At 35.9% G+C, this 8,929-nt stretch overlaps 1 pseudogene; it reads right to left on the reverse strand.

The window, feature by feature from the left end:
• Positions 1–336: 336 nt before the first annotated feature.
• On the reverse strand, positions 337–2,162 carry LOC148011527 (alcohol dehydrogenase class-3-like; annotated as a pseudogene).
• Between the last annotated feature and the right edge of the window lie 6,767 nt (positions 2,163–8,929).

The following is an 8,929-nucleotide window of genomic DNA, read 5'->3' on the forward strand; positions in this document are numbered from 1 at the left end:
ATGTGAAAAGAGTCATATTCTAATAAGTTATCAAGAGATCTTCAATAATGCACTATATTTGAGAGCTCAATGTAATTGTACAAGCTTGAGATGAGTATAATATTCATAAACTGAAGCCACATTATTGATAGGCATATATTTTTTGCCCCCATTGTTCCTTAATAATTCACAATACAATTAACATATTCTTTTTTTTGAATGAGAATGAGTTTTATATTTACTATTTGTTAATAGGAGCATCTATGTACATGAGAGAGAGAGAGAGAGAGAGAGAGAGAGAGAGAGAGAGAGAGAGAGAGAGAGAGAGAGAGAGAGAGAGAGAGAGAGAGAGAGAGAGAGAGAGAGAGAGAGAGAGAGAGAGTATAAACTAGCCTCATGGCAACTTTCAAATGCAGATAACATAAGGTCAACATTTCCCATACACTCAAAACAATAGTCCGCACCCCCACTAGTCAAATCCTTTACCACTTGCTTGTACACAAGCAAAAAGTGAATGTAGTTACATATACTTTACCAAAAACGACAATCTTAGCTTCTCTACTATTGCATTCATAATACTATTATTTGCTATTGCTATGCATTCAATACACACTAAATTATATCATAAAATACTACTATCCTCTATGCAAGCATCATAAACACACCAAATCACTGCACATCATGTGATATTAGTAGGATCACTACAATTCATGCATTGTAAGACCAAATCAGGTCATGAGATAGAATGCTCTTTTTAGCAATGAAGATACCTAGGATCAATGCAAATTTTTTATTTTTTGGAAAAGTTCCAAAGCATTCTATCTACTTCTTGAATGGCGATTTCGATAAGTTGCAACCTCCTCCAAAAGTCTTACCTTTCTAAGAGCCCCTTCCCAAGGTGCTCAATAAGACTGTTCATGAAAAACATTTTTGGTAGCAGATATGAATGCTTTTTAAATTAAAACTTTTGGAGGGATTTTGTAATTAATCAAATCACAAATTTGCCAGTTTACACCTAAAAATTTGTATACTTCAAGGTTCTAAACATATTATTCTTTATTTTGCAAGTGTTTCTCTAAGATTTTTCCAATCCATGTTTTATTAATCCTCGACTTTTAGTGAACATTGCTTTCTAGTAAAAGGTCACTGAAAGCATCATACTGAAATATTATTAAGTTAGAATCTTCAAACAATTAACGGTTAGAGAAAAGAGCCTTACATTTGGAATAAAAGGTCACCCAAAGTGTCATTCTGAGAATGATATGAATGTAATATTTTCAAATAATAAACGGTTAGAGAAAAAAGGCATACCTCTAAAATTGGTCGGGTATGATCCCGAGGATTAATAAATTCGGTAACACTAAACTGTTTGGCTGTCATTCACACACATACACACACACAACCCATGAGATAAAAGAGAAGCCATACTTCATTTCTATGGCTAGTAACATATCATAACTTGTTCTGATCAGAGCAAATCTTTGTTGTCCTATTAATTAGTTATTTGCTCAGAGTAAAACCCTTGCCGCTGTTTGTGCACCTGTGTCAAATTTTGCTGGGTTGATGTTGCGATCCCGATGATATGCGATGCCCCGGCACTCTTGGATCCAACCGCAACCTAAACAACAGAAGGGAGAGCACAGGATCGGACAACAGATGAGAGCAAACCATTCTTCATTTCCCTTTTCTGTTTGTGGGAAACACATAAGCAAACATGAAAGCTTGGAAAATTTAACCCCATGAATTACCGCTAAACCCACAGCTCCCATCCCAAAGATAACAACAGTAGATCCCTTCTCTACCTTGACATAGTTCCAAGCAGCTCCAAGTCCTATAATATGTACACACACATGTTGAATGATCATGAAATCAACATAAGTACATGATAGCTGGAACTAGTACATAATTGTGTGTGTGTGTGTGTGTGCGCGCCTGCAGAGATCGAATTATGCATGGTGGTGTCTGATAAGGTGCGCATTATGTGTGTTTAGAGATACGGCTTATAAATAATAAATTAGGCAAATATATAGATTGATAGATAGAAAGCTAGCCAGCCAGCTAGCCACAGAGAGAGAGAGAGAGAGAGAGAGAGAGAGAGAGAGAGAGAGAGAGAGAGAGAGAGAGAGGTGTAGAGGCTCTTAGGACAGCTAGTCATCCTTTTATATACCCACAAACAGAGCCATGGTGCCACGTGTCACACGTGGGCTCGATGGGGCCTCGAGTGGCCCCTTCTTTCAACGCTGTCTTATGAATATTCAAACATCGAGAGAGAGAGAGAGGACCATAGTCCTCACAAGTCACCACAATGACCAATTCACCAATTCACACAAAGTTTTTGACATTTTCTTATGCGTGCAAAGGGGCTCTTTCCCATGTAGTGTCCAATATTTGAGCCTTTTCTCCTCAAAAAGCCTACCGCACACCTAGTTTAGTTGCGGCTTGGGGCAAGCAGGCCCACTTCTTGAGGCGAAGAAATATACCTTTAAAAAATGGCAATTAGTCCTCTATTATGATCCACGTAGGGAGTTGTTTCTAGGGAAGCTGGAACCTAAATGGGATGGCCCCTACAAGATTGTTAGGTTAGGGAAAAATAGGTCTACGGCTCTATTAGCTGATCTATAGGGAGTAGAGTTTAAAAATAAGGTTAATCTTAATAAGATTAAACCTTATTATTTCTAAGTATGCTAATATAGTGAAATGCATTGCAGGTCCATGTTGGGGATGATTTGAGACCTGCAAAAGAGCCTAAAGCTGGTTGATGGGGCAGTTAATTCTTTATTTGGAGCACCCATATCTGGAGCAGAGATACCATCAGGGAAAACTCATTTGGTGGAGCAAAGGATACAAAGTGATTGAGCAAGAAGACGGAACCTTTGTGTGGGAGATCAAAGTCTTCTGCCATTACTTCTTACGATTGTTGACAAGCATCCCTGTTGAGTTCAATGAAGAAGGTGGGATGGAGCCATCAGTTCATCCTCTAAACATGCTAAACTTTAACTATCATAATTACGAATAGAGGAGTTCTGATGGCAGGCTGTGTAAACCCATTGTGGACGTATATATTATACTTTGATGGAGTGTCCAGGGGCCCTAATAAAAAAGGAAGTGTTGGAGTAGTAATCTGAGATCCCCGACGTAGAGTTACGATGAAGTTAGCTGCTTATCTCGGGGTAGGATTCACTAACAATATGGCGGAGTATAAAGCTTTGATTATGGGACTGCATATTGCCAAGCAAGGTGGTATTCGTCGGTTGTATTCCCCAACCATACCTAGCTATGTATGTAGTCTTTCCCTTGCAAAAGCTCATGATGTATGTAGACTCTCGGATTGGCCCCAACCACACCTAGCTCATGATGTTGTCCCAATTCACAATGTGGGAAATTCTATTTGGAATTTTTCTCAAATTTCTTCCACAAGTTGATGGAAAAAATCCACATCCTTGCACTTATGCACCTTGTTGACCATGTAAAACCCTTACCAATCCAAGGAAAAACCCTTACTACCAACCCTCATTGGTGGATGATGAGAGATAGTTCTCATGCTGCTCTACCTTCATAGCCTAAGTAGTATAGTATTGTCATACAGCACAAAATAAAACTATTCAAGTTGTACATCCAAAAATTAGCATCTCATGGAAGCTACTTCAAGTGTTGGAAGGGAAGTAGAAGTATTCAAATTTTCAATCAACTCTCAAGTATTCGAACTAGATTGCAATTTCAAGTAAAAAAATTTTGAGGGAGAAATTGTACAAGTTGTATAGCAATGGAAAGTACTACCCATTTAAGCTACTTCAAGTGTTGGAAGTGGACTATGGTTTGAGTGAAAAACTTACTAAAATGTTGGAAGTCCCCATCTTTGGATGTAAATCCTTTTCTACTTTTAATAAAATGTTAAAGTTTTCTCCAAGAAAATTAACTTAACTATTGGATTTGGACTAGAATTTCATGCAAATACTTATTGGTCAAAGCAAGAAAACCCTAATAGCTAAGTTGGATGGCCCAAGATACATCTCATGCAACTCTTCCTTTATAGCTAAATAGTTTGATTTCTTTTGAACACTTCAAAACTATACAACTTGTGTGGTAGAGCTTCTTGTAGAGACATTAACTATCATAGTAAAGTAGCCTCAAGTGCTAATCAATGAGAGTAGAGTTTCAATCACATATATTTTACTTATAATTTCCATGCTACTTATTAATAAACTTACTATTCTTATTTCAAGTGTTTTATTTTCTTTCCTTTTTTCTTTTTAGGGGGGTGCGAGGGAGGGGGAGGGGGTATATAGCATTAACTCTTTAGTATCGTGTAAGGGGTTTCTTATCACTCTCAAGTTAGGTATATGCACAAATAATCTAATAATCATTAGAAATAGATAATTAAGGTATATAAAAATACACCACAAATGTGAGTATTATGTGGGGTCATTATCAGTGATAATTTGCTAACTTCTTCAAAAATTCAAATTTCAAGCCTTCTTCTTGAAAAAAAGATCAAAATTTGTATTCAAAAGTCTTTGATTTTGATATAAATCTTTTTGAAAAGATTCACCACACTTTGATTTATTATACACCATAGACTACTTTTGTGTGGCGCAACTTAGGATTCTTATAACTTTACAGCATGGAAAGGTGGTATTCGGGTCATCCGTACTCCTCATATATTGACTATGGGCCGCCCAATGCCAAGCTTCTAATATTTGCCAAATGCAAGGCTTGATATTGAATTATTAAAAGTCAATATTAGTGGGGATTTTACAGTACCTTTTGCACAAGGTGAGTCAAATGTGAAGCTATTGCCCCAAGCCTAATAGGGTTGGCACATGTTTGAGTAATGTTATGTCTAAAGAGACACACTTGGAGCCTTTTCCATGCTTTTAATATTTGCTAATTTAATGCAAGTAATCTTGAATGGTTTGAACTCAAGATCAAAAAAGGATTTTCCCTTATGGGGTTATTATTCTACTTTTGGACAAGCTGTGTTAGATGTAGGGTTGGCACACATTTGAGTAATACTATATCTAAGGAGAGATGCTTAGAGTCTTTTTCATGGTGCCATTAAAAAAAGGCCTAACTTCAATATTTAGTTTGAATCTCACATGTCTCAAAGAGAAGTCAATCTTTGGTCAAATGTTCACATACATGAATCCCTTTATTTGGATTCCTCTTTCTAGAAAATGGATGCATTTAAAATACTCATAGAATTAGATTCAAGAGAAGTTCCAACTTGCAACTTTTCTTAGTAGCATTTTTTCAAGTAAACCTCACATGTCAATTTGCAATTTTATGCATTCTATCACTCTTGCCTTAATGAGATAAAAGTTTTTTGCATTCTTCATAGAAAATAGTAATGGTGTTAATGGAGTTTTAATGTTCCACTTGAGTCTTTGAACGTTTAGAGATAAGCTCATGTAATTTTTCCAGTTGTGTCTCAACAAGCTACAAAAAGACAGCTAGATGGAGTCTAATGTGATAGAAAAAGAAGGAGACAACATTTAAGTCACATAAATTAGCAAAAACAAAGTCTAAGCTACATGATAGAAAAATTTTCAAAGCATGTAAGTTACACGCATGATGCTCATACACAATGGGGTCAAATTAAGCATTATTCAACTACCATCAAGAAAGAACGGTTGTAGGAGGGTTTCATATGTCTAAACAAATAGATTCACAAAAAGAAAAAATTATGAGCCTAATAATATTTCAAAGAATTACCTCTTTGAAAATTTAGGATTGTAATTATCACATGCTACTATGTGTTCCCTACTTGATTTACACCTCAATAATAAAGGCATTAAATTTACACCTTTAGAAGAGGCTATCATGCATTTATATAGAATATTTGGGCATATCTAGAGTTGCTAATTAGTTGGAGTAGCTATTGTTGTACTTAATGTCGTGAGATGGGCGCCATTCTACCTTGAGTTTGAAATGAGATGAATCAACCTAGTCCAAGGGCCTTGGTAGTCATGCTCACAAGAACTCTCATCACTCCCTATTTTAGTCAACCCCTTGTCAACTCAATGTGCATAAGTCACTACCTAATATGATAAAATTATTGATGTTATGTCTCCCATTTTTTCTATCAAATGTTGTCCTCAACTCTAACGTTTCTCCATCCCATCCCTCCTCAATATAGGAACTAATTCAAGACTCTCCTACCATCCTTTTTGAGTGAAACATGCTCATTGTATGAGGGTTTAGTAACTTTTTCATTGCATTTTTCATGTTTTACACTTTAATTATGAATAATTCCTAACTTGGTATGGGTGGTGTTTAGTGTGTTGACTTGATTTGATGCCCCCCTTGCTTACCTCTAGCTTCTTTCCAAAGTTTTGCTTTGCTTTGTCAAATTTTGCATTACTTTTTTGTTTTGATTCTAGCTATTTGAGTTGTGGAGTGAATACTATTTTCCTTATAATTTGAGTAACCATGATTGAGAGAAGTGAGTTGAGTACATTGTTTGAGCAAGGGCTAGTTAGGTTGTTTGATGACCTAAATTACCACATTCTGTAGAATTTGATGTGTTGGATCTAATAATAATTTCCAAGGATGACAAACATGATAGGAATCATGACCCAAATCACATTAATGAATGGATCCACTTTAAAAAATAACTACTATAGATAAGGCTCAAGTTATTAAGGATTTTCATTACACTGAAATATCACATTACTTTTGCACCAATAGTTATAATATATCCACTCAATTGATATACCTTCTCACACACCACATGCCAAGAATACTAGTGGTAGTCTCACTCCATATGGAGGATTGATCTTAGGAGGCACACTTTCAAGAAATGGTGTTGGTACTACTTTCTTGAAAGACATCGAGCCATCAACTTTCAATGGAAACAAACTAGATAAGCTGCTTAACAATGCAATCAATGGCTTCTTACTAAATTCTAAGGATGTGCATAATCTAAAGAGAATTACCATCAGATTTGGGGGTCAACAAGACTATGTTATCCCTATGGAATTAGTATATTAATTCCCTTATACATGGCATGAATTCGAGTGTGCTTTCTGTAGATAGTTTTCTTCTACAAATGAGAAAGAGAGATCTTGAGCTGATTGGGATGAATGCAATATGGCTTATCTTTGTTTTATTGAATATGTTCTAGAGAAGTTACCATCTCGTTACCCTTACCTTAAAAGTATTGACACTTTCAATAAACAAGAAGGCTTTGTGCAAGAATTGATTGGTACATATAAATTTAAGGTTTTAAAATCATAACTTACACACTACCTTATAAAAAGCCACATTAATTTTTTTTGCATTTATGTTGATATGTATAATAAGAGTAAATATAGTGCTCCAAGTAATGCTTTTAAGACAAGCTTTGTCAACTATAAAGTCAAATCATGTCTTACGATCAATGTTCTTTTAAAAGGAAAATTTTCACTTTTTAGCCTAAAAATAAGGGTGATCAAACAAATCAGGTGAAAAATAGGGTTATCTTTGAGCTATCAAAATCATAATGATCACCTAATTTTAAAAAAAAATGGCATAAAATTTGATTTCTAATAGAATAAAATGGGTTTTTCTATAGAGGAAAAGTATGGATATCAATAGACATATGTACAAAAGTATATCGTAATGTGATAAGATACCTCTCAAGTTGAGAATCTTGTCCTCAAATAACAATCAATTTTTTAAGAGAGGTCTTTGAAAAAAAAAAGCTTATGATATGTATAAATTTGTTTGCACTTATGATTATGTGTATAATAAGAGTTGATATGATGCTAAAGATAATGATTTTAAGATCACTTTTGCACATATGATGACTTTTATAATAAGAGTAGATGTGATACTAAAGATAATGCTTTTAAGACCATATTTATCAATTACAAAGATAAAACTTTTCCCGAAAACAAGTGTGGTCCCACAATCTAAGTTTGGTTGATGTGTTCATACTCATCTTTATGCATGTAAGTAGAGCATAACAAAGATAGAAATGAAATTCCTAATGGTGCTTCAAACCTCAAACGAAATCTTATAGAAATACAAGACATGTGTAGCTTGGTCATAGATATGATGGCATAGCAGTTGAAACATGGCCTCATGATTGTGTTATGGGTTCGAGTCTTACTAGGTGTATCCCTTGGTTGGAAACCTATGTTCACATTGTGTGTTCATAAAATTCTAGGCTATTTCACACTTAAACACTAATTTATTCCTCCATTTGGTGGGGTTATCAAGGAGGAGGGTCCCAATGGGATCAAGCACAATTGTTCATTTAACTTGCAAGCTACTCTATCTACAACATGTAGGAGTAATGCTCATATGGATTACTCTCTTGGCTAATATTCAGAGAGGAGGAACCACCCTCTTGTGGGAGTTTTGATATGAGTCATTACAAGGATATAGGAGTATAGCAACGACTGTTTCCAATGCAAATTAGCGGCGTCGATATTTGTGTCACTAGCGACGAAAATAGCAACGGTATTGAGGCAAAAAAAAGTGAGTCGAAACCTGAGCGTGGCATTTTGTGCAAAAGAGCGAAAGAGGGAGCAAAAGAGAGAGTGAATTGCATTGTGCATTTGAGAGGGAAAGGGAGAGAAAGAGAGAAAGAGGGAGAAGGAGAGCTTCTCACCACCACGGTCGCCACCATTTACGAAGAGAAGAGAAGTGCATGAAGGGCAAAGAGGAGCCGCCAAATTCATCCTCAGGCCTTTGTGGTGAGTGCATTGCTCCCTCTTGGTTTTTTTTTTCTCCTTTTCTTTTGCTTGTTTTTGTTAAAAATGATGTGTACTAAGAGAAAGAGAGAAAATGAGAGGAGAATGCGACGCTTCTCAGTTTTCTACGAGTTGCCATATTGGACCCATTAACAAATCAACCACTTGTTGGATCCCATGCATATTTTCAAGAATGTGGGAAGCTTACTATGGGACCACATCACAGGAAAGAGAGACACTGTAGGGGCACGAATGGATTTGAAGGAGGTAGG

Source organism: Lygodium microphyllum, chromosome 28, assembly GCF_053477565.2.
Source record: "Lygodium microphyllum isolate KBCC chromosome 28, Lygodium_microphyllum_v1.1.10, whole genome shotgun sequence".
Classification (NCBI taxonomy): domain Eukaryota; kingdom Viridiplantae; phylum Streptophyta; class Polypodiopsida; order Schizaeales; family Lygodiaceae; genus Lygodium; species Lygodium microphyllum.